The sequence below is a fragment of the Callospermophilus lateralis genome, chromosome 12 (assembly GCF_048772815.1).
Source record: "Callospermophilus lateralis isolate mCalLat2 chromosome 12, mCalLat2.hap1, whole genome shotgun sequence".
NCBI lineage: Eukaryota > Metazoa > Chordata > Mammalia > Rodentia > Sciuridae > Callospermophilus > Callospermophilus lateralis.
Genome location: NC_135316.1, coordinates 81,104,841 through 81,129,808, shown reverse-complemented (window position 1 = coordinate 81,129,808; position 24,968 = coordinate 81,104,841). Strand labels below are relative to the sequence as shown.

Genomic DNA, 24,968 nt, shown 5'->3' with positions numbered 1-24,968 from the left:
AGGAGAATGAGGCAGTTTTAGATACAGGTTGGGAATTAATACTAGAAAAAAGTTCTAGACATAGGTTGATGAGACACAGAAGATGAGGATATCAGGGGTCAACATGTATAAGAAAAGCCTGAAATCAGATTATGGCATGCAGAGATTTAAGTATATCACAAAATTAGACCCAGGAATTTTTTTCTTTGGGTGGATATTTGAAGAGAAATGAGTAGCCAAAATCATTTCACCAATTTAAAGCTCAGAGGAATGAAGACCCCAGTGGTAGGGAAAGCCACTGAGAGGACTTGATTGAGCATTTGGTTTTATGTTTATGTAATTCTTTCAATCAATGATATAGAACTGGAATTCCCTGAATAGAGGAAGAATGAGGTTCAGGATCCCTTACTTTTCTCAGGAATAGATTTTAATGATCAGAAAATCTACTAACTTTATCAACATTTATCTATGGCCAAAATGGGTAGATAAAGTGATATATGATTGATTTCAATACTTTTATAAAAAAATTATCCAGTCTCCAAAGTCTAATTTTATAGGAATAAAACTACTCTGGGGGTTTGGAATTTTTGGAATGACCTCTGCAAATTAGATAATAAGTCATGCTTTGCAAAGCCCATCATTAGACCCCATCTATCATGATGGTAGGGATATTGCTATGATTTGGAAAGGAGGTGTTCCCCCCAAAACTGAGGTGTTAGACAAAATGCAGGATTGTTTAAAGGTGAGATGATTAGATTACAAGAACCATAACCTGACCAGTGGATTGATTCATTTGATGAATCCATAACTTGAAAGGACCCCTGCTCTGGATGGCAACTATCGGCAGGTAGTGTGGATCTGAAGGAAGCAGGCAACTGGAGCTGTGCCTTTGAGATTTATATTTTGTCCCTGGTGAGCTGAGAATTCTCTTGGCCTTCTGGCTGACTGCAGGTGAGCAGTTTTCCTCTACCACGTCTTTCTGCCATGATGGCCCCAGAGTTATGAAGCTGGCTGACCAGAGCCTGAGACCTCTAAAACCATGAGCCCCAAATAAGCTTTTGCTCTTGTCAGTTATTTTGGTTAGAGCAATGAAAAGCTGACTAACAAAAAAATAAAGTTTTGAGAAAACTGCTGACGAGGAAAAGAATAATGTTAGAGGCAACACCCCAGGATGATGCCATCGTGTATAGACATGAAAAGTCAGATGAGAACTAAAGCTTCCGGTGGCTGCTACCTCTGGCACCTCTCCACTTTCTTACCCATTACCCCTTCTTTCATAAATACACATGCTTTATTGCTGCATAGAGAAATCTGAAGGTTAGAAACTTGGCATTTATATAATACCTCTCTCCCAAGAAACCAAAAGCAATTTATAAACCAGTATTCTGTGAAATCATCACAGTGGGCCTGCAAATATAATCAAGGTCTTCATCCCTCCAGGAAATTGTTTTCTCTCTGAGACCCCAGTGACAGGCTGCCAGCTTCACGGGAAAGAAATCTACTTACCTTAGGGGAGGGATATAACTCCAGACTGTGGAGAACTTGAACACCTAGAAGTCGGGGAGGAATGGACAGCGGATTCTGGCTGGCTCACAGTGTGACACTTAACCCCAACTGTCACAGGTGGTGCTTAAAAAGATGCACTGCAGCCAGTCAGAATAAGAAAACCCGTTTTGTTACACTGTTGAGAATAATAATAGCTGGCTAGTCTCTTCTGATTTTCAAAACACCCTACAGTCTGACAAAGTACTAACATTAGTATATGATGTTTTCCATAATAAAGATAATTTAAAAATTTTCTAAGTAGAATATCTATATCTAATTCCTATGAATTATCTATACTTGAGCATGTGTTTTTGGTCTAAATTCTATTTTCTTAGTATAATAAAACGCCCATTAACCAATAATGAATTTGACCATTTATTTTCTATGGTATCCTGGATTATCTTTCATATCCAACAGAGTTGACTATTATCTTTTAAATACCAACTGCACAGATTCAAAGGTATGATGACTAGAGGGCATGCTTCGTCCCATTATATCAGTCTCATGATCAGAACAACTAATCACTGGGTCCTTCTTGAGTATGCAAGTAGATTTATAGATGTTTACCAAACACAGACACTATGTATTTTACTTTCCTGATAAACACATCATCATCAATTTTTATTTACATACTACTATGTGAGTAATGTTTGTGTGTATTTGTATTGAGTGGCTCAGATACACTTGTGCACAATCATACTTAGTACTTAAGTTTGTATTCAACAGGTGCATAGGGCAGCAAAATAACCAACCAATAGTTAATAGTTGATATAAATGAAGGATATTTATTTAAAAGTAGCTAAAACAAAAGAATCCAAATGGAAAACACAGAACACAATAGCTACAAAGGCCGGAACAGGTGGTCCAAGGGCTAGGTGAGGAAGCAATCATTGTCAGTTGTGATAAATGACATGCACAGATTGCAAAGTCCACATGGGGGAAGAAGTACTTGGGATTGGGCATAACATGTTCAAGATTTCAGATAAGGGCAGACTTACAGGATCCCTCAGTCTATGAGGAAGCACATGTAGTGATGAAGGGAGTGGGAAGGGAGTAAAGCTGGGTAGAATTCTTAAAATTGACATCACCAGCAAAGAACAACAGAAAATTCAGAGCAATAGAGAACTAACTAACCCCACAATATCTTCCTTAAATGGAGAACTGGAATTCTCATCTGTGACTATTTGCAGTTTCCAATCCTGAAATCAGTTCCAGCATCTCCAAGAAGAACAATAAATTTGGTGCACATGTCGTTTTGTTATCATAGGCAGGTTAACCTTTCTTTTCTGAAATCAGAGGATTAGACAGGTGATTGTTCACCACACAAAATGGCTTCACTTCTGAGTACTTAGAGGGCGTTAAAACAGTAAGTAAAACATTTACAAGTCTCAGTTCTCCAAAATTTTTCATTTGGATTCTTTTGTTTTAGCTACTGTCCCTTTTTCTGCCCAAAGAATGACTCACAAATAATTATAGCAGGATATACCAACCCACGACACTTAATAAGAATAATATTCTAGCTGGAAAAATCTGGCAGAAAGAGCTTCTAGTTTAAAGAAGGCAACACAGTGAAGTGAAGATGTGTGAATGCAGTTTGGCTCAATTTAGTGCCTGACAGGAAGCCCAACACATCAATACTCTAAAACAACCAAACATTTAATATAGTTACCTTGCATCTACTCAAAACTAAGTGGCAGCCAGAGATTTTTTGGCACTAAGTCCCAGCATAGTAAACTTCAACATCCACCATCAACATGTCATCTTTCATAAAATGCTGTGTAAGTCACCACAACTCCTTGGAAACCCAGAAGTCCTATTTTTCAGACTTTTAATGTATTAAGCAGCCCTCTCAGAATGCTGTCTTTACGTGGAATGCTTCTGTCAGGTACGATCTGATGCACCCTGGTTGTGATTCCCACTTCAACTGAGCTCCCTGTTATTTTAAAATGTCACTCTTAAATGGAAGCACTGACATTTATTTGTATGATGGCTTTGATATTGAAGTAACTTTGTATTTAATTCTGAGAGGTCCAGGGATTGCAGAATTTTTTTTTTTTTAAGATCATCTAAGATCTGCATAAAAAGATTCAGAGAACTCTAAATCATCTCCCTTCACCCAAGCCTTCCCATCAAATGAATGTTCCCTGGTACTCACCTGAATGTGCATTGCAGGGCAGACACTTACTGTCTTGGGTATTGATCAATTGCCAAAACTGAGAGCCCAATATATCATTGTTAAGTGATTAAAATAAATGAACCACCTCTCAACAATCCAGAGTAGCAACCAAGGTCCACAGCAACAGAAAACAAGTGGAGAAAAATAGAAGGAAGCTCCATCTGTGCTTGGGGGATTAGGACCTGGGGCCTGCATCCAGATGGTTTCTATTTTGAATCTCAACTAGCACTTCAGTTTCCCCTTTGAAAATTTAGCCCACTGCTTGATCCTTAAAATGGGAATAAGGGTACCTTGCAGCAGAACTTTAGTGATAATCAGAGATAATTACATAAAATGCCTGCCTGGCACGCAAAAACACTCAAATCATAGCTATGAGGATGATGTCAACAGTGATTCGTGGTAAATGTAAAGTCTGATGGTGCAGATTAAAAACCGACAGAGAACTGACCCTAGATAGGAAACTTCTCCCAGGCAACACTTGATCTAACTTGAATAAGCAAAATCACCATTCAAATTTGACATTCCAACTCAAAAATAAGTTTAGGTCACTATGATGTCTCTTAATGGCAAAAGTCAATAATCTTTACCCAAATGTCATCTGAAAACTTAGCTCTATTCCTAGGTGACCACAGATAATGCCAAGGTCTTTGTGTAGTTGTTTGCAGACACCTGCAACTGATGTCCTTCAGCTGCCTGTTTGTCACATGCTGCCAAGAACTGCATGAGATCAGGTTCAATGTCTTTTTCATTCTACATGCCTGGAGTCAATACAGAATTATGTGCATGTGGAAATAAAATTATTTTGATATTGATCATGATTTTCATCATCTAAGCTATGATAACTGTTATTAACTTTTATCGGCAGAAAACTCCCTCAACATCACGAGGACACTACAAAGTGCCTTTGGATTTGATTCCTAGATACCTTGGAAAATTCAAACTGAACACTTCTCAAGTTGGAGGTCCAGTGCCTATCAGGGTCCCAGGGACATTAGAGGAGCTGAAGAACAGAGATTTGAGACTTCTCTACCTCATAGGATGCTAGACCATGGGCTTCAGTTAGATTCTGATCATTTTCAAAATATATGAAAGAAAAAGTATGCACTCTTACTAAGTACAAGGACTGGAGACTCATTATTATTTTTAATTTCACATCAATATATTTGTACACTTTCGATATGTTTTGGGGTTACTGTTCTTCCTCTGGTTTTCATGACCTTTTCTGGATATTCAGTGAACCTTCTATGGGAACAGCATCTCCAAATCCCTGAGGTGTGTGATCTGAAACAGTACTGTGGATTCCTTTTGGCTTGGTGATTTGTACAATGTTGCCAACCTTTGCTTTCTGTCCCATTGAAAAATTAACCATATTGTAACAGCATGTCCCCAACTCTCCCTTAATGCAGGAACCAGCAAGTTTTTTTGTTTTTGTTTTTGTTTTTTGGTTTTTGGTTTTTATCAATCTTTGTTGTCATTTGATTGGTAAAAATTACAGCTAATCTGTGATTATTTGCAAGGCTGATCGTTTTGCTGGGTTAGTAATCAAGTTCAAAGGGATAGGTTATCAAGGTCATGATGAAAAGGAAAGCGATGCCATCTATTATCACTAATCAAACTTGCTCTTTGGTGTTCTTCTCCCATGTGTGTTCCTGCTATAAGATGAAGATTCTGAATGCAGGAACTAGCAAGCTCTACCACTCTGTCAACCCTAAAGCTTCCCTCTGTATCAATAAAGACTTCTTCACCTGCCACTCCTTCAAAACATTCTGGTATCATCACACAATTGTGTTTTTCCAACACCTGATGTACCACAAATTTCTGTTGTTTTCATTAAGGTTACTCCACCCCAGGAATATTATCTAATGCACAACAGAAGGTAATAATGAAGCTATTATTGGGGTATGTTTCTGCTCGAGAAGTTCCAGTGTAGTACACTTCTTTCCTGACTCTGGTGCACCATTATATCTTGATTTATTTGTGAGACATTCTCCTCTTATAATCTGCAGTTTCTAAGGTTTCTCTTTGGATATTCCAACTCCTTTGCTGAGTTTTGAGGGTTTCACCTCCAGGAATTCCTCAGCATTCTGGAAACCTGCAGACACCAGCTTCACCTGTACTGCAGAAGACAGTGGAAAACTCACCAAATCCCACTGCCTTTTACTTTGAGAGAACAAGGGCACTGGTCACTTAGGAAAAGGACAAGGTGGCCAAGGAAGAGTACAGGTGTGCCCAAGAGTTCACAAGAGACTACACTTGCCAGAGCACCCACCCACTTGGTTAACAGAAATTAGGAAATGGTCAGAATAGGGAATTTTGTTTTTTTTCACTCTCAGAGGAAAGATCATTAGTAACCCTTTGGAAGAAAATGAAAAAAAAAAAAAGAGCTGAATAGAGCCAGGCACCGTAGTGCATACCTATAATCCCAGCAGCTTGAGAGGCTGAGGCAGGAGGATCGATCACAAGTTCAAAGTCAGACTCAGTAACTTATTGAGGCCCTAAGCACCTTTGCAAGACCCTGTCTCAAAATAAACAACAAAAATGGCTAGGGAATTCAACCTCCTTAAAAATAACAGGTTTGAAAAACATTTTCAAATAACAGGTTTATTTATATAGTTAATAGCACTCAGCTTAGCACATAAAATTCAGGCAATAAATATTTATTATATGACTAAATTAATGATGAGTTGGGGATGTTATAAGAAATCTCCACAAAAAGTTTGATAAATCTATTTAAAAGATTATTACCTTTAAAAAATACCTGCAGGGTAAGTTTTGGCATTTTCACAACTATAATGAATCTGTAATAAAAAGATAAAGTGAAAAGTAATAAAGGTCTTATAAGCAATTCTCATAATAAAAGCAAGAAGAAGTCCTATAATATTTGATGAATGTAATTCATGAATCAGGCTATTGCAATTAACAGCTTTGATTAAAGGCATCCACTGGATTTTACTAATGAGATAAATTCATGTATATACTAACCATATATAAATATAAATTCATATATAACTCACAAAGCCTTAAATATCACTGAATACATCACAGTGGAACAAGAAACCAGAAGGAAACATGCACAGTGAATTGTCAATCATAAATTTGCTCTTGCTTGACACAAACACCACTTAGTTGTTGATATGACAAAAGTTCATTTAACTTTAGTCAATAAAAAGATAGGGAATAAAGAAGTAAAGGGTACCTTTGTCTAGTCTTTACCAGGAACATCAGATCTTATTATTTAAAAAAGAAAGCCAAGCAAAACAAAGCAAAGAAAGAAAGTAATGAAACATGAAAAATCTGTGTAAAATCATATTTACTTCATAGTGACGGTACCTATCTCCTGTCATCACTTTATTCTTAAGCAAAAACATGTTGTAATGTCATCACTGTGACTTTTTTACTTTCTAATGTGATTCAACATGGAAGGCAATGGTGCTAATGATCCATCCAGATTTCTAAATAATGCTGGAAATGCTCCAAATAATCACTCTTCTGTTAAAAACAAGAGAGCTTTCTCGAATTCTTGACATTAAACAGACTGCAAATATGTAATAGTTGAAAAAAATAAACAGACTGTGGCAGACTAATGAATAGGTTTCTCAGCTACCTGTGCCAGACTAAAGCCTAAGGTTTTCTAGAGAAATTATCCAAGTGTAAATCCCACCTCCACCGCCTACTATGTGATCTGAATTATATGACTTAACCTCTGTGTGCCTCAATTTACTCATTTATAAAGTGAGGATAATAACAGCGCCCTTCTGGAAGGGCGATTGTGAGGAGTAGATGAGATGTTATGGTCAAATGTGCCAGGTACAAGCAACCAGGTCATCTCAGCTTGTGTTCTGGAATTCGGGTTATCACCCTGTATAAGATCAAAAGGAGTCTAGGAAGGAAGAATGGTTTGGGAAGACAACTTTGCAGACAATGACTAATGTGGAAACCAAAGCTCCTCCTTGAACCAACCATAAGACTTAAAGCAAGTAGGCGGAATAAAGATACAATTTGACACATGGTTTTAAAATTTCCCAGAAACATAAATAATCTACAATTAAATAATCATTGCAATTATATTTTAAAAAGGAAAAAAAAAGTATGCCATTATATTATAGAAAGAGAATAGAGGATACACACACACACACACACACACACACACACACACACACACACCCCTAGTTAGTCACTGGGAACAATGCTAATTTCCTGAACCGCAAAATGATTCCAAATGACACCACTTTCCCAAAGAGATCTTACACAGTGTGAAACAAAGATATACTGGCCTTGAAAGTAACCCCTAGCACTCTGCTCTCTACAGCTTTCATACTGTAGTGAACTCAGCAGAGCCTAAATAAATGAGGCACATACATCCTCTTCCATCATAGAGTGGGAGGTCTGGAAAGACTCTGTGCTACCACAGGCTTCTTTTCTACTCTTTCTTTTTTATTTCTATTTTTGCATCCTAATTCAGAAAGTAAGATATTAAGCAGCTTTGAGAATGAGTCTTTGTACCATGCCAATGCTCTAGCTTCCTGAAGGCAGTCACGGTGCAGGCTCTGTCTTCCCATTAGGTTTCCAATCCGCTTCTCTAAGGGTACCCTGCTGTCCTAGGAGATGACAGGGTGCAGAGAATTCTCTGCTACTCCCTACAGAATCACCACACTCAATGCGAAGCATCCTTCCACCCCCAAAAGAAAACAAATTTGTTTTCTTCAGCCAGATAGATGTTTTGTAGGTGAGATGGATATCTGCTTTAGGTGGAAAGGAGAAGTTAGCAGTCTAGATATAGAAAGCAAAAAAAGAACACCTCCATATATAATAGTGTACACATTTTTAAGGTGTAGAAAGAAAAATATTAAGTATGGAGAAGAACATAATCATGAAATACGGCCAAACAGATGGACATTTTAAAAATCCACAATTCCATGTTTGAATCCCAACATTTTATATTAAGATTTTTTAAAATTTATAGTTATAAAAAAAGCCAAAATTGCAAGCCTGTAAAGACATACTGTTCCTATTCTTCTGGCAGTAAATGACCTGGCTGACTGCAAGCACAGGAACAAAGATAAATTTCTCTGTCTAGTTAAAAATGCTTCTTGACACTGTACATAGTTTTGGCTGGCTGTACAGTGTCTTGGTCTCAAGTCATAAATAAGAGGCCATGTAAATCAATCCTAAACCCTTTACACAAAGCCACAATAAAAAGAACTGCTTGGTATTCAGTGAATACAAGCTTTTCTAAATAAATCTTAATTCAGCTTGGGGTGACTTCTATGTTAAAGTCATAGAATACAGCTTTTACAGTCTCAAAATTAAAGTCTTAGATCTTTAATTCTACTCTTAAGCTGCTTTTTCTTTGTCTGAATCTTGGTAGAGCACAGCCTAACATGCAATGTTAATAATTTTACCTCAAACCTGTACTTGACTAGTTAACCTCATCAATAGAGAGCTTAAAACAAAACAAAACTTCTCATGACCTAAGGCATAAGAAACAATAATTCAAATTAAACGTATCCTCCACAATAAACTTCTGGAATGCATTGAGAAGATGCAGAGGAATAAATCCAAACTTCATTTTACTAATTTCAAAATGGCATTTCGCATCCTCTTTCCAAGAGCATGAGTGACGGGGGCCACAAGGACACAGTCCTTCAAAACACACGGAACTGGTTTGGATGAACTCAGATAAAGTGAAAATAAGCCAAACAAAGGAAAAACAAATGAAATTTATGTTACTATTTCCAAATATAGAAGGCGGATAAAAGCTATAGACTCTTACATTTAAAAATAAATAAGATAAAATATCACTTTAAACAATAAAATATCACTATAAGGCGGTCTACAGCATATTTTTTTGGTGTACACAGTTTTAACATTACATTATAGCAATTTAATCCTCTTAATAATCCCATGAGATAACTTAGCATTACTTTTGAGCACTGATGGAATAATAAATGAAGCACTAAGCTTTGCTGAAGAGTAGACTCCAGAAAAATAATGCCTGGAAAATATTATCTTCAATAAACCGGAGGAGAAAGCTTCTTGTGATTCCTTTTAAATGCAACTTTCTTCCTGAATCCAAATTAAGATACATTTGCCAACATGTTACAGAAACAAAGACAAGAAATGGAAAAATCAAGAATACACCCACTATTGAAGAGTCTTTCTTCAATGAGAACATCACTTAATGAGTTAAAGTGGATTTTGGCTTTTATCCCAAGGCTCCAGTGTCCGGCCTTGTGAAAACAATGATACTTGCTCTGAAAGCAACATTCAGTCACCAAGAAAATGATAGAAAATTACTTCTGTTCTATCTTCCCTGTGTTGGTGTTGGCTCCCTATTCCAGGTCCACCTCACAGATGCTCTATTCCCTTCCCCAACATTCCCTTTCCCACCTCCTCTACTTACCAAGTTCAACTCCTTTCAAAAAAATAGGTGCAGCTTACCTGTCCCTGAACCACGCACCTCTTCCCACATTGGTACCTGTGTTTAGTTCTGCAGTGCTACCACATCAACCCCTATTTTTGTGTTGCTTTGCTGTTGTGACCTGTCTCTTATTTGAATGTTCCCTCCCATCATTCTCAGAGCAGTGATAGTATTTAACTTGTTATGTACATTCCATAGTGACCTACAACCTATATAATCTAAAACATAAATGGCAGGGTTTAAAAATTGCAAAGATATAATATTGACCAGCAGTGGAAATTAATTACAATTATCACATATGCTTCAACAAAATGCCTGCCTTTACTGCAACTGGCTAGTCACAAAGAATTCTTAGAAATCCACCTTTATATCTGGTGTGCAGGGAGAATGTAGAAGTGAATTATGATTCTAGAAGCTTGTTATTTTCTTAAAAATTAAATTTTCAAGTATCCGAGGAAGCTCAGAATGTGACCATTCACACTGGTTTCATAACACCTGAAAAAGTCTTCTTTAGTCCAACAACTTATTAACTAGGTTGGTTTCTTCTGACCCATTGAAAATAACACAATTTCCAAAGAAACCAGTTTGATTCTTTTTAAGATGCTCATACTAGTTTCTTTACTGGGTATTTCTGAGACTTATGGGCATGAAAGTATTTTGAAAACAATGAAGTACTCCAAAAACTAGTAATAACAACAATAGTTGTTGTAAATTTTTAAAGAACAATCAGGACTCAAGAAATCTCCATTTTTTAATGAGGTCAGTTTAGATTTTTATCAAACAAGGCCACATGGACCTCATTTTTTTTTTTTTCACTTTTTCCCCTTAAGTTTTTCTTACTTGGAAGGCTTCATTGGTAATTGGCTGACATCATTCCCTTTCATCTTTGTTTTTACCAGCTGTATGTATCATTTTCTCCATTTTCATAAAGAGACCTAAGGGATATGATGTTCTGGCAGAAAGAAAAACAATCCTTGCTTGGCTCTAAAAACTGGGGTCACTTGGAGAATATGAGGCATTTTATATGGAAAAACATTTTTATATAATTACGTATATGTGTAATAGGATGCACATTTCTATTCTCCTATTTGTAGCATTTTAAAGCTTCAGGGTTTTTTAACAAACATAATTTCTCACATTCTTGTTGACATATCTTCTTACATTGCTACCACACTGTTTCATTCTATCTGGAACTCAAAATTCTCAAAAATTAAATATTTTAAATTGCAAAAGTATATTAATATTTCTTCTTTTTAAATATATAAATCTAACAGAAGAGATCCAACATATATAAAAGACGATTGCATTTTATTTTGTTTTTTGATACCAAGGGTTTAACTCAAGGGTACTCACCACTGAGCCACATCTGATCCCTATTTTGAATTTTATTTAGAGACAGGGTCTCACTGAGTTGCTTAGCACCTTGCTTCTGCTGTGGCTGGCTTTGAACTCACGATCCTCCTGCCTCAGCCTCCCCACCCCCTGGGATTACAGGTGTTTGCCACAGCACTTGGCAACAATTGTATTTTAAATAAATGAAATTAATATTAGTATAGCACTTCATATGATGTGGCTTTGTAAATATCTCATTTAATTCTCTCATTGTATATTTTATTTAATAATAATCTCCTTATCATTATACCCATTTCAAATCTGAGGAAACAAATCCAGCAACATTTAATAACATATATAGATAGCTGAAGATGGAATGAGGCAGAGACCCAAGGATGCCTAACTCCAAATCCCATATTCTTTTGCAATAATATGTTACTTCATCCCCAAATATAAATTAACACCTATAACAACAGCTACTCTTTGCTGTTTGAAGCTTATATGGGTGATAGATACTGTGATAAGTAAAAAACTTAAACTGGATTATATCATTTAAGTGTCATAATTACTCCACAAGGTAAGAATGCTACTATTCAAATTTTACAGATGAGGAAACCAAGGCTAAGAAAGATTAAGAGTTGGCCCAGGTCGTATAGTTCAAAGGGACAGACTCAAAATGCCAATCTGAATGACCTGAAGAACAGGGTCCTCACTGCCAGACTGTATTGCTGTTTTGGTTGTGGGGAAAGTTCTGCTTTAGTTAAACTATATACACCATAACTTAAATTTTGTTGTAGAAACTGACAGCTTACAAAGTGAAACTTGAATAATACCAGTGAGTATGGGTTGATCAAGAAATTATAAATCTAAATTAGACCAAATCCTCAAAGTTTACAGATTCAAATATCAGATTAAATTCATCCTTATTATCTTACTTTATTCACAAGCTTCCTCTCCGTTTTCTTTCCCCAAAGACTTGTCTTTGCTTGTTCCAATTTCCCCCACATTCTTTCCTAAACCCCACCCTCTTACATAAGGCTTTGTACCATCTTCTTTTTAATGGACACACAATATTTATTCATTTTTTTGTGTGTACAATGATAATTTGACACATTATACAATGAGTAGTGATCAAATCAAGGTAAATGAACATTTCTATTGCCTCAAAAATTTATCATTTATGCTGGGGATGTGGCTCAAGCGGTAGCACGCTAGCCTAGCATGCACAGGGTGCTGGATTCGATCCTCAGCACCACATAAATATAAAATAAAGATGTTGTGTCCACCGAAAACTAAAAATAAATATTTAAAAAATTCTCTCTCTCTCTCTCTCTCTCTCTCTCTCTCTCTCTCTCTCTCTCTCTCTCTCTCCCAAAAAAAAAAAAAATCATTTCTATATGTTGGGGACTTGGTTTTATCTTTCCATTGAAACTGCTAAAGATTGCCAGTGACTAGGTTCATATTCAATCATGAGTTCTTAGGACTCATCCAAGTCATTGGCAGCATATCCCAGGTGTCCCCCTGTCCTTCTGGGTACACTGGGCATCCAACATCCCCATTCTTCTGACTTTCACCTATCTTTCACCTTCATAGCCCTCTATGCAGATGCCTTTTCTTTTCCCCAGTGCCTAATGTTGGAGTAACCTAGGATCAATCCTTGGAATGCTTGTCTGATGACTCACATTTTCTTGGTGAGTTCATTTGGTTTTATGTCTTCCTAATCTTCAGACTAGACCTTTCTCCTGAATTCCAAACTATACTCAAGTTCCTGTGCAGGATTAACAAAGATCTCAAACTTATCATGCCTAAAACTGAATTTCCATGTTCTTTACAGACCCACCACCAACATCTAAATAAAAATTTTTAAAAATCACTGACATATAGTAGGGGATCAATAAAACTACTGATTTTAATATACAGGCCAGAAAGATAATCATAAGCCTGAAAAGTAGAATTACATGGATATACTCTGCAACTAGTAGGCCTCAATTATTGAACTGCACACCTAGTAACTATAATGCCAGCTCCTCAGGAGGCTGAGGCAGGAGGATTGCTAGTTCAAGGCCAGCCTGGGCAGTTTAGAAAGACCTTGTCTCAAAATAAATAACAAAAAGGTCTGAGGATGAGACTCAGCAGGAGAGTACTTGCCTAGTAAGTTTAAGGCCCTAGGTTCAATATCCAGTACCCAGTATCCAGTACCACAAAAATAAATAAATAAATAAGCAAACAAACAAATAAGTGTAGTCTAAATCAGTTCCAAAATTTCCAAAATCACTAATTATTTTGCTACCTTATAGTAACAAAAGTTGAAGGCATCCACAGAAAAGGAAATTAGAGAGTTTATAGTAATCCTACAACTAATTACTTTGTTGTATCCTAACACTTACAAATACAATAAGATCTCATCATAATTTATGCCCATCATGACCCAGATTCTGAGATATACTGGCTTAAAAAACATCCTCTAAGATATCACTAGTCCTTCAAAAGTAGCCTATGAGAAGGAAGGTTTAATTATCTACCACTATTTATAGCTACAAATTTTTTAAAAGTTTTATCAAGGTACAATGTATATGCTATAAAATTCACCCAATTTAGTCGTTACAATTAAATGTTTTTTAAAAAAATTATACAGCGGGACACCATCACCACAGTTCACTTTTAGAACATGTTCATCAGTCATTCTGTTTCTACCTCCAGTCCCACGCAGCTACAAATCTATCTATATATGTGCTTTATGGAAAAACTGATACTATTTTTAAGGACATCTTATAACCCAGACACCTAACTAAAATTTCCACCTGTTTCTCAGTCCTGTGACAGCCACGTGAGGAATTACTTTTAGGTAATGAACACTAGACTTAAAGAAGAAGGTAACCAACTTGTCCAAGTAGACATGAGCCTTGCTTAACCATTTGAGCTTACAAACATAACCTACCTGTAAAGGCCTTCCTTTGAAGATACTCAACAGATAATTAACACAATATGATGAGTTTACAGGATGCTACCACTCAAAACCAAGCAAAGAGGAGGAATGGTGCTCCACCTGGCTTAATTCCATCACCACCTGCCATATCACAAATCAGTCCCCAGGCCTGAGGGCCAAAGAGGATGGCTCATACTGCCTCATCCCTGACACATAGAAACAGAGCTGGAACTTGTCCTTAGCATGTATTTTGAAAATGAGGACTTTGCTACCTCTAACCTTAAAGTTAGATCATCTCTTCCTTGCACTAACACACACCCATGACATAGAGAAGCATGTGGACCATGACAACAGACAGACCTACACTCAGATTCCTATGCCTAAAATAACCTATAAAGTCACTATAAAAAAATCTGTATATCCCAAGTTAGGAATGTACTTCTCTAAGAATAATCTGTTATATGTCAGTACAGAAAAGGCTGATCTCATTTTTTAACCAGATGACCATTTGGGAGTACATTTACATGCACTCTAATCTCTAGTTCTTTAAACTGGACTATTATAAAATGTAACTGAGACCACAATCTAACATCAGCATCATGCTACCACACTAATTTGTGAAGATGAACAACTGTTAGTTTCATTCTCTTATTGCCTCTGGCTAAATTCAGGGGGGGAAAAAGGTAGTTTGGCTTATTTGGGATCTTAAAACTGCAGCAATGATTCTCTTTTGTTGAATAAATTATTGTTATCAAGTGACTGATGAAAAAGACATAAGAACTCAGATGCTCTGAAATGCTACTTAATTTTCCATTCCTATAGGCACTTATAGCTTTGATAATTCTGTTCCTATAGGCACTTAAAGCTTTGATAACCATTGGGAGAATAAAAGGTCAGGGAAATTCATAGGAATTCTTCAGGCTGAAAAATCAAGATGGAGGCCTCACTTGAACAGATCCTAAGATTCCCACTGCCAGTCTCTGCCAAGAATGAAGTCACTCGGCAGCAGACTCAGGGCTCCTTATGCTTTGTGCAGCCAAGGCTGTTCCTTAGCAACCAGTGTCCACAAATGGGTTTCCAAGGAAACCAGAAAGCCCAATTTATAAAACTAGGAAACAAAGCAACTGTAAAGGCAACATTATACACAGAAGGTAACTCTATTCTTATCATTGCTACTGAATTCCTGCCAGCAAAGTGGTACCAATATTTTATTTTTAAGTGTTTAAGGCAAAAAGCTAATTTTTAAAATATACCTTAATACCCCCTGACCTTGGCATCTTTCTGAAGAAGAATGGCAAATACATTTTCGAACTCAAAGGAAAGAAAGCACTAAAGATTTGTGTTAAAAAGATAAATAATTCTTAAAGATGAAGGATGTTTTTAAAATCATCGGCAAGATATAGATTCCTTCCAGATCATCAGCAAAGTCTACTGATTTCAGGTCTGTATAAAACAGGTAGATGTATTTGCCAGGCTCACTTCTATAGGTTCTTATACACTATTACTATGCCATTCTGAGCAACAGAATTTTTCTCATGTAGGGAGTAATAGATGGGAACGTAGAATAAGGGAAAATATGAATGAGGATAAAACCAATGAAATATAGATATTACTTATAAGCTCCATCTGAGAATTTTGGGAAAGAGAGCATATGTCATATGCTACCAACTGCCTTATAACTTAGAGCTCTCAATTTTACAAAGACAAATGGGTGGACATTTGTATGAAAAATTTCTCAATATTGTCTGCCTCATAAGGCATATCACAAATTCTTTACTGCAGAGCTAAGGTGAGTTATTTAAACCATGAGCTTTAAATCCCTGTTCATAAAATGTGGATGAAATGAATAAGAATTAAATGAGGCTGTACAATAATAGCCTAACCACAGTGAGAACTCTAAATAATTTCCTAGTGCTTTCTACTTGATCCCATCCTTTTCATTAAGCAACATCTTTTATTTTGTATCCTCGTGCTTTTTTGAATCCACAAGATAATTTTCTTTTTCTTAAGAGTAAATAGAATCAATAGAAATGACTGCATACAATAACAAAACATTTAACAATGAAAAATTACATTTAAAAATTCATGCCAAGAAGCTGAATGAGGTTAGGTATATCTACTTGGCATTTCAATAATGCAAAAGATGTCACATTTTTCTTGTCTCATTGGCATAGGTGAACCTTTATGTCAGGATTTCATGGGTACATTCACAATTACCATGGACCATTTTTAAAAATCAGCTTTAGTTTCACAATCTTCCTTAGTAAGTGAAACCAGTTCCTGAAAACTGCTGACCTCTCAATTCTCAAAAATAACCTGAGATTTAATGCAAATAATCATTTGCTGAATTCCTGAAAAAAAGCCGATTGCCCTTGAGCCCTCCTTCCACCTCTGCTATCATGAGCCATTATGAATACTCCTGAGAACTCTCCTTTTGCATATTTTAACAGAACAACTTTTCTAGCCTTGTTCTCCCTGGTAGAACATAAAACCCCTTTTCATGTTTTGATGGTGAATTTATATTCCTTCCATGACTTGTTGACTCCTTAGGCTCTACAGAGTGCCGTTCCAAATGCTAGGAAATGAGAGAACAGGATATTTTTAATTTTAAAGTAAATAGAATGCTAGTGTAAATTTTTAGTTTAAAAGGCATGTAGAGGTTCTCCCTTCCAATGGGAAAGTCCCCCCAATCCAGCCCTGTTGGCTGTTATTCTGCTTCCCCAGCTTCTGAGGAACACTTTACAAACAATGAAGATTTCCTGATTCTAACAGCAGCTCCAGCTCCAAAGGTTAGAAGTTCTGATTGCACCTGCTGCCCAGTCCTTTTGGTGGGGTGGAAAATATTGACCCATGAGCCCTGGCTCTGCCTGCTGAAGCAACACAAACCAATTCACCTCCACCTTTGATATGATGCTTTCTCAAAAGTTTGAATACGGTCAGCCTACCCAAGAAAGAAATGGACGAAGACTTTCTTTAGAGTTCTTTCTTTCACATCCTTTGAAGAAGTCTTAAACCACTTTACCTTTTTAACCTCATCTTCTTTGTTTCTAAAAACCTCTATAGGAGGAGGGAGATGAGATAGAAGTAGTAGGACCTACAGGCAGAAGAGTAGAGAAAGTGGTGCCTCTTCCTGGACGCTGGGTACCAGCACCTTGCCAAGACAAAGTGCTTCTCACCTGGCCAGTGAGATAACCACTTTTATTCTGCCCCATTTTACAAATGTTTACACCAAGACTTTTCCAGGGTGACACCATTATTAATACTTAATTACTTTTTTTTTCCATCTCCTTTCTGTATCCCATTCTCTGTTCCAAAAATTGTACCAGATTTTTTTTACACGATTATTTTCCAACTTAGACAATCCCAGTTCCATTAACTATTCCTTATATCATTTGGATTAAAAAAAATTCTCAGAAATTGACTTACTCCCTTGTGGATGTCTGTTGCTTTGTTAAAAGGCCCTTGGAAATGGATCATTGAGGCAACTTGGTAATTGTGAAGTAAGAGGGTTTTACATATCAAGTACTCTGTTAGCACTGGAGCACGTAGACATGAACAGTGCTGTGATCAGGCAGCTAAAAGTCTATTTGCACAAAAGATTTGAAAACAGAAAAAATACACACACACACACACACACACACACACACACACACATGAATAAGATCCCAAGGTAAGAGAGTGGAAGGAAGGCCAGATGCCAGCAACACAGCAAACAGGCTGACCACTTGGGAGAGGGCAGGGAGACGGCCAGTTCCTGAGAGCCACCCACCTTGCTGCATGGGTCATGGTTCTGGGTTTGCCTTATCAAGTCACAATACACAATTTATTCTGGTTATCCAAATCCACAGTGTTTTCCATTAATTCATAATGTTAAGCTTTGCTCGATCCAACACTTACAGAACTGATCTGAGGGACATAAAGAACTTTCAGTGTCATTAACATGAATATGACTTTGGGAGGTCTTAGCCATTATTTTAGTGAATTATACTCATTTGATTCTGTTACTAACCAGTACGTTAATAAGATAATGTTATGGACTAAATTTCTGTGTGTTCTCCAAATTTGTATTAGTTAGAGCCCTAATCTCCAATGTGATGTTTGGAGAAGGCCTTTGGGAAGTAATTGGGTTTCTCTGAAGCTATAAGGGGTGAAACCCAAACAGGGGATTAGTGTCCTTCTATGACAGGGAAGAGACCCCAAGACAAAGTGCTTCTCAACCAGCCAGTGAGGTGACTTTATTCTGCTCCATTTTAAAAATGTTTACACCAAGACCTTTCCAGGGTGACACTTTCTCAAATGTCTGACAAGTTCAGGTGAGACTTTCTCTCTCTAACATGTGAGAAAATAGAGAGTAGACAGCCTTCTACTAATCAGGAAGAGGGGCCCTCGGCAAGAAATGAATCGGCCAGGACCTCCCAGCCTCTAGAATGATGAGAAATAAGTTTTTATTATCTAAGCCACCCGGTATACGGCATTTTTTTATAGCAGATCAAACTCACACAACAAGCATACTATTTAAGGCTTCTTCCAACACAGAGCCAAAGTGTGGCTCAAGACATTAATCTCAGGTTGGAGATCTGGGGTGTACCACTAAAGCCCCTCCAAGTTGGTAATGATCTATTTTCTATAGCAGGTGGGTACAGCTCTTCTCCTTAAGAAAAATCTCCCATTATTCTTTCATCATAGTCACACACTCACAAAAAAAAATCAAATTATCTATTAAAAGTGGCTTAGAAGTTTTATATTCTAAAATACTTTTAGAGTGTTCAGAAAGCTAAACTATTTATAATTGAAGGATCTGTGTACTGGAGCATGTAGTTGGTAAAACACCACAAACCACAGCTGAAGTGCTGATGGTAATAAAAAGTCACATTAACTTTTGGTAGAGTTCCAATATGGTCTTATTTAATGTGAATTCAAAATAGTTATATAAAACATTAAAAGACTGTCACTTTGTGCATACAATTTTATGTAATGTGAATCATTTCCTAAGAGAAAAATTAAGCCTCACTTTCCAAGTTTTGTATTCTTAGGTTTTGGGGAACATAACCCTCCCATAAAATGCAACCACTGCACATTTGATACAGGAAGGATGTTTGGAGAATGTGAATGGCATCATGAAAACATATTTTTGAGAAAAAGGGCCTTCTGGTCAGAGAGAGGCAGTTAATAAAAGAACAGAACATACTATCGAAACACACAACATTGCGGAGCCTGTGTGTCTTGAAGGAGCAGAAAAGCACCAGTTGCTACATTGCTAGACGCAAAGCCAAGTCATAGAAATGCCTGGAATGAGACTCCACAGAGTCCCAATAGGTCAAGACACAGGGAAGCATGTAATAATGCATAACAGAGAATGACAAAACAGCTCAAGCCTAAACTTCCTGATAGTGGGGAAAAAGGTCAATGAAATTGAAAAGGGTCTTGTGCATGAGAATCTAGAAAACCTGAGGAATTTAATGGTCAGAATAAGAAAGAAAAGAAGACTTCAAAAGAATCTCACTTTAAAGACATGAATATCCCATATCAACAGAACCATAGGGAATATTCTGTTTCCTAATTCAAGGAAAATGAATTGCTGTAATTTTTTAAAAATTAATTGAAACATTGAAAGAATGCTTCATCAGTAGGTGGAGCTACACAAAAGGAAAGCAACTAATGTTCCAAGTCATGGTGATTATACTTACCCAAAGCTTGGGGAGTCAAATGTGAATTTTTCAGATTTTTGGAAAAACAGCACAATGTACATTTCACACATCACTTATTCCCAAGGATGGCATCTGGACAGTGACTCAAGATCAGCACATTAATGATCCTGAACTATCAGGTGTCTGTGTTCACATCAGGTGAGATAAATGATAACTACAAAAACCTTCATATCAACTGGGGACAGGTTTTACCAGCAAATGATGTATGAAAAAAAAAAAAAAGGTCTATGTTTGGGATTGGGAAAAACAGGAAAGGGGTCATGGGTCTATATTTGGAGTGATTGAGAGTTAATGAAGAAGAAAGATGGCGGGGGGGAGGCGGGGAGGAGGAAGGGAAAGGAGAATAGATCAGAACTAGCCCACAGGGGACAACAAGTAATAGGGTAGAGAAACACAAGAAAGGAAAGCAGAAAGATGAGACAAAGGCATAACACACACACAAAAAAAAAAAAAAAAACCACAAAAGAATATGACATCATGGAAGATCAAGGTAGAGAGAAAACCAAAACGGAAGTGTCTGCTAATATACTCCAAAATATAGGAATTAGGAATGAAGCAAGACATTTCTGGCCCAACTTGTGTTCTTCTACATAGGTTGAAGATAATAAAATACTCGGGAAATGTTCATCAAGGTCAACAACATTTTGTGTTTGATATCTCAGTTTCCTTTAGTGGTCTAAAATACAACTTATGTACTGGCTTTTTCCAGATGGAACCTCATATAGTACTTTAGTCTGTTATCAAACTTAGTCCAGAAATATTCTTATAGAAATAAATAATTTATTGCTTCTAATATTATTTAAATAATGAGGCTGCCTTGACTTTGAGTTTTACTTAACTCTAGGATTGCTATAGATATTGTGCCAAACACTGCTCCTATTTTCACCCTGTTTTTCAAAGATAAGGTGCCTCTTTTGTTATTGGGACCAAAGGATGTAGATCTTTTAAATCAGTGTTTCTCAAAGAGTGGCTTTACCCCCAAAAGGACATTGGTCAATTTCAGAGACATTTTTGGTTGCCGCAAATAAGAATGGGGAGGGTGGGGCGTTCTACTGCCTCTGGTGGATGGAGGTCAGGAATACTGTTAAACATTCTACATAGCCCGTAATAGCCCCCTACCACAAGGACTAACCTGACCAAGCTGTCTATAGAGCAAGGTTGACAAACCCTGTTTCAAATTACAGAAGTTTAACATCACTTATATCACAAAGTAGATATTTCAATGCATACAAAATTTCAATGTAACATTCACTAAACGGTTAAAATGAAGGTGACTTCTAGGAAGAAAAAGATTAGAATTAGATTATTAACATAACAAAGCTAAGAACTCAATGTGACTCAACTACATTCCTCCCAAATTATTCACATTTCTAACACCTCATTAAATATAATCTAATATCATAAAGTCTTACAAAAACAATGTGAATTTTGAAGACAGAATCTCATTACTTAGTGCATTATTAAATAACTTTTTGGCCAGATTATAAAGAGGCACTGAAGTAGGAAAAAAATTATTCAAAGTCACCTTTAAAAAAAAAAATTAAGTATATTGAAGTCTACTGAAGAAGACCACCCACAGTTCAAAAGAATCAAGGGCAGAATAGGTGGCTTTGAAATGCAGATTTTAATAGTTCCAATTTAAAAGTCATACCTAATGTGGCCTTAAGAAGCAGGTCTCACTTCACAGAAATGGCATGTTGGAAAGTTTTCATTGTTCGGGAATTCTAAACCTGTGTGGGCAGAGAGCACCAGAGACTCTGGACTCCACCTTCTGCACCGACCCCACTACACTAGCATAGGAAGGCTCCACAATTGACAAAGGACAGCATCAAGCCATTGCTTCAATACGCTCTATTGCTTCTTCCAAGAAAAATAAGATGTATTCAACCTAACTAGAAGGATTGTAGAAATTAAACAGAGGAAATGACATACACACATTCTTCAGGGAAAACTTGATTTACCTTTAACCTTTCATTTCCTCAAGGCAAATGGAGTAGGGAACAACAGAGGCCCAGAATGACTTGAAGAGAAGGGCAGCATCCTGCAAATGCAGGAACTGGGTAAGCATTAGCTAATGAGGGTGGACAGGTTGGAAATCTGCCCTTCTAGATAATCTTACCGCCAGTGTGGCTAATTTAGCAATCATTTGGATATGTCATTTGTCACAGAAATGCTCAAAAAAAGAGTGTAAAGACAAGTCGTGTTTCCCAGACTCATCAGCGGAACAGTGACAATCCTCTGTGAGAACTCCCTAAGAGAACACAATTTCCAAGCCTTGCTGAAATGGGAATTGCAGAATGCTCTAAAATTGGCTAAAATACTTTAATATGAAAAAGGGACAAATCCGTGCCCTGGATTAGACAAAAACCTGAGCCAAATGAGTCTCAGCTCCCAATCTACCATTTTATCTTCTTCATCCTTCACTTGTCTCATGGTTCCCCTGTGGATTGATGGGAATAAACAGGAGACAGAGGGTCACCATTCGAAAAAAGCAGCAGTTGCCTCAGAAACCCTGCTCCTGCTGAGTCAAAGTCATGGATCCAAGGAATGGGCTCCATCCATCAAAGTTGTTTCTTAAAATATTTTTATGGACCAGAATCTGAAATCTCAGTTGTATTTGCCAAACACCTGTTTGGTGTTAAACAGCAAACTTACCTATTCCAAACAAATATTTAGAAAGTCCTTAGGGAAGGGAGGTTCAAGGAGTAAAGAATCTATTTTCCATTAGGTCATAAGAAAGCATCATATTTCAGGAGAAGAGCACTTGGTTAGCTTAGCAGATCAAGGTCATTGCCTCTAGCCACCTCTGGCCTTTGTCTCTGACCAGCGCCTTTAAGTTCTACATCAGTAGAAGGGCTAAGAAGTTCTCTAATATTTCAGTTTACTGAAAATTTCTAGTTTGTTTTTTTAACTTTCCCGTGTATTCAAGCCTCTGCAACATATTTCCCATCTTATGATTAAATACTCTGTTGGGTTCCTTTCTGTTAATTCCAGACTTGCAGTCTCAATGACGAGGTAAATGGTAAAATGTCAATGCTGGAGGTAAGATCATCTGGAGGGGGCAGATCACCAGTCTTGCCACTCTGATTAGCTACTGTTTACCCCATGCCTATGGAAACACTAGAATGGCATTCGCTGTCCAGATGATGATATTTAAAACTTAAATGGAGATAATAAAATGTTTGTTGCCTATACTATGTGCACTGATGCCCATGCAAACATCAAAGCACAGGGACTTGAAGTGGGTTAGATGAGTGTTCCTCAAAGGCCCATGTGTTAAAGGCTTGGGACCCAGGGTAGCATTATTGGAAGGTGGTAGAACATTAAGGAGGTGACCTAGGGGAGGCCCCTGGGTCATGGCAGGTATGCCCTCAAAGGGGATTCCGGAACCCAGACAGTCCTCTTGGTCTCTTTTGTATCCTGGCTAGTGGTGTGAACATTTGCTTTGCCACACTCTCCCTCCAAGGTATGCCACCCTTGCCAGAGAACCAAAACAATGGAGTCACCTGATCTTAGGCTAGAGTCCCCAGGACCACAAGACAAAATAAACCCTTTCTCTTTTTAAGTTCATTGTCTCAGGTATTTTATTATAGCAATGGGAAGTTGACTAATAAAATACCAAAAACCTTACAAATACAACTTAGTGAAATTGAACATGGAATAGATTCAAAGAAACATATAATTTTATTATTCATATCCCAGCCAATCTGTATTATCACCATAAAACAAATGAACAATCCATGGAGTTTTTTTAAGAAAAAAATATTTTTTCCTTTAGTTTTCTTATTTATGCTTTTTTTTTTAGGTGTAGATGGACAGCATGCCTTTATTTTATTTGCTTATTTTTTTTATGTGGTGTTGAGGATCAAACCCAGTGCCTCACGTGTGCTAGGCAAGTGCTCTGCCACTGAGCCACAACCCCAGCCCTTTGCTTTTTTGATTCAACAACTGTTTTGAAGGACCCACTGTGTGCCATCCATTGTGGTGTCCACAGCTGGGCTTCCTATCCCTACTTCTGGTCTACTAAGACCTTGTTTCTTTAAGATGCTCTGGCTATTCTTTTAGAATAGGATTAACAAATGGAGTCAACAGATTCATCTCCTCTTGAATTTCTCTAAGTTTCTTTGTTGTTACTTTATAATATAATTTGAACATGCTAGAAAAGAATAAAAATGGTTCCAATTCAGACTTCCCTTTCTCAAACAATTGTTTTTTTTTTTTTAATCAGAAAGGAGAAAATGAAATGTATTAGTTTCTTGACTATTAAGATAGATTGCAGGGCTGGGGTTGTGACTCAGTGGTGGAGCACTTGCCTGGCATGTGTGAGGCACTGGGTTCGATTCTCAACACCAAATATAAATAAATTGATAAATAAAGTAAAGGTCCACCAACAATTTTAAAAATATTTTTAAAAAATAGATTGGAGCAAACAAACACTTGGCATTAGACTATCACAAAGGAAAAGTCAAATAATCCCGAAGCATTCAAAAACAGATGCAGAAATGTCAGTAAACCTCCATGAATGACTGTTTCCCTGGTGGAATGAAAAGGGTGAGAAAAAAAACACCTAGGTGCAAGAATCATCAGGTGACAATAGCTAGATTTGTCTGCTTCTATTTCCCTAACCCCAGGCAATGATGCTGAGTTTAGAAACCGGACCACAGGGTTGACAGCTGAGTATTGGGTTTTCATATGATTGATACACGTATCTGGGCACCTAGAGTCAAATCTTGCAGCAGTTCCCAAAATTATTATATATAGACTGTAGGGAAAAAATATGACTAAAAAGAAGAGACAAGTTACAAACTGGAAGTTTGGAAGGCTTCTTAGAAGAATCTCTAAGCTGGCAGCACAGAAGTGGAAGGAACTGAATTATAAAGG

The 24,968-nt window shown here is 37.2% G+C and overlaps 1 protein-coding gene and 1 pseudogene across 1 annotated transcript in view; both read right to left on the bottom strand.

Moving 5' to 3' along the window:
* Nucleotides 1–24,968, bottom strand: part of Dclk1 (doublecortin like kinase 1) — a 325,307-nt gene that overhangs the window by 253,029 nt on the left and 47,310 nt on the right. The gene's annotated exons all lie outside the window — the stretch shown is intronic.
* Nucleotides 4,911–7,019, bottom strand: LOC143411797 (DNA repair protein RAD51 homolog 3 pseudogene; annotated as a pseudogene).